The sequence below is a fragment of the Lactuca saligna genome, chromosome 9, assembly GCF_052625555.1.
Source record: "Lactuca saligna cultivar CGN05327 chromosome 9, ASM5262555v1, whole genome shotgun sequence".
Taxonomy (NCBI): Eukaryota; Viridiplantae; Streptophyta; class Magnoliopsida; order Asterales; family Asteraceae; genus Lactuca; species Lactuca saligna.
The window spans coordinates 96,592,785-96,595,270 of record NC_136425.1 but is presented as its reverse complement, the minus strand read 5'-3'; the positions used below and the strand labels follow the sequence as shown (position 1 = coordinate 96,595,270).

General features: G+C 38.4%; 1 pseudogene; it reads left to right on the top strand.

Moving 5' to 3' along the window:
• Positions 1 to 497: 497 nt before the first annotated feature.
• On the top strand, positions 498 to 1,115 carry LOC145016596 (secreted RxLR effector protein 161 pseudogene; annotated as a pseudogene).
• Positions 1,116 to 2,486: the final 1,371 nt, after the last annotated feature.

Below are 2,486 nucleotides of genomic sequence, written 5' to 3'. Positions count from 1 at the left end.
CCTCTGGACAAGAGAACAAGGTTTGTAAACTTGTTAAGTCTCTATATGGATTAAAACAAGCTCCTAAACAATGACATCAAAAGTTTGATCAAGTCATGATGGAAAGTGGCTTTAGAATCAATGAGTGTGATAAGTGTATCTATGTGAAAAACACCACTCATGGATATGTCATCTTGTGTTTATATGTTGATGATATGCTTATCATTGGTAGTGATGACAAGATAATAAGATCCACGAAGGATATGTTGAAATCCAAGTTCGACATGAAAGATATGGGTTTAGCAGATGTGATTCTTGGAGTGAAGATCACAAGAACCCAAAGTAGTTTGATTTTGAGTCAAACACACTATGTGGATAAAATTCATGAAAATTTTGCTAAGGGAGATACTAGCATAGCTACAACTCCCATTGACACTAGTCAACATCTACGTAAAAATAGAGGTGATAGTGTTAATCAAGTGGAATATTCGTGAATTATTGGCAGTCTGATGTATTTAATGAGTTGTACCAGACCTGACTTACCATATGCTGTGAGCAGACTAAGTAGATACACTAGTAAACCCAGTTCTAAACACTGGAAGAGTATTACTAGGTTGTTGAGGTATGTGAGATACACGCGAGAATATGGACTGCATTATGGCAGACATCCAGCAGTTATCGAAGGATACACGAATGCAAATGGGATATCTGACATAAAAGATTCCATATCTACAAGTGGATATGTGTTTACACTTGGAGGTGCTACTGTAGCATGGATATCACCCAAGCAAACAGTTATATCTAGATCCACGATGGAATCTGAATTTATCGCCTTACATATTTTTGCTGAAGAGGCGGAGTGGCTACGTCAATTTGTAGAGGACATTTCTGAATGGCCTAAGCCGGTAACGGCCATATGTATACATTGTGATAACCAATCGGTAATTGGTAGAGCTCAAAGTACAATGTATAATCGGAAATCAAGGCACATTAGATGTAGACATAAAACGATACGACAACTAATCTCTACAGGAGTTATCACGGTTGACTGGGTGAAGTCAAAGGATAACATTGTGGATCCGCTTACAAAAGGCTTGAGTAGAGATGTAGTTTATAAGTCGTCAAAAGGAATGTGACTAAAGCCCATGAATGAATAAATTCATATGAAGGAAACCTTACCCAGAAGACTGGAGACCCCAAGATCTGGGTTCAAAAGGATAACCTAATTGTATGAGTGGGGCAGGTCACTGTGGGGGGAGTTAACATTTCTTCCTAGTCCATTCCTTTATGTAGTGACAAAATTAGGCTAAACATATGGTTTTTAATGATTCTTGGAATCACCTATGTGAGAGAGAAGTGGGGTCGCTTCGAAAGGAATTATAGGGGCAAAAATTCCTAAAGCTCTTGCAGAACCAGGTTAGTGTTCACAACCAAAACGAACACGTCTATGAGGATATGACCTTGTTAAGGAGAGTCCTGTGAGATTTATATCGGCGTCTACACAAATGGCAGCTTAGTTCAAAGACATCAAGATCGACTAACTGCTATGAGATTAAGTGTAACTTCATAAGGGAAGGTTCAAAGGGTAATACCTACCTATCCTATGCAGGATTCAACTGTTCAAAATTTCGTTTGGAAATTGGATGTGCAGAGATCGATCTCTATTCATGTGGGGGATTGTTGGAAATTTAGTAAAAATATTTATATTTTTTACTAACTTTGAACATATATAAATATATACATATGTTGTATATATAACGAACTCTAAGTGGGTTTGTGTTCTCCTCCATGAGGACTTCGAAACGATATATTATATGTCCAAAATAGAGTATAAGCGAATGAGATATCGATACTCAAAGATAGGTATTTGAGAATAAGTTTAGCAAAAGAGAGGAATGTGGGAATGAGTCCCACATTGGTAGAGAGACCAAACTCAACAAGGTTTATAAGCTTCATTGCATGGAAGGCTTACAAGCTTGTATCTATTGTTATGCTACAATTCTTACCCGCTCGCAGGGGGGTGCAAATCTTGGTTTCTTAGACCAAGAACACCAAACTCGTGCATGGGCACGACCTGCGGACACGAATGCAGCTCTGAAAACTCAGGCGCGCGCTACCCTCATTTTTGTTAAACTTGACAGTTTTGGTCCCTATTTTTGAATTCTGTAACGGATGCATTAATTGCGTAATTAATGACATTTATTGACATTAAACCCTCAATCAATTAGTTATTTGTTTCAATTTCACGATTCGACTATAAAAGAAGACATTGCCTTCTCATTCAGACAGGCGAATGAATTTACTCTTCTTTTTCTTCCTTCTCTGCATTCCTGCTTCCGGTGATTCTTTCAGGCAAGTGGTTATATCCGGAAATACACAACACTGTTTAGGTTGTTGTACCTTGGGAACAGACGACGATTCTGTTTAAGGGAATCGAGTCCAACTCGATCCTCAGCCACATTGTTTGTAGCTAACCTTCTTTACAAGAACCTCTCAAGGACGAAACT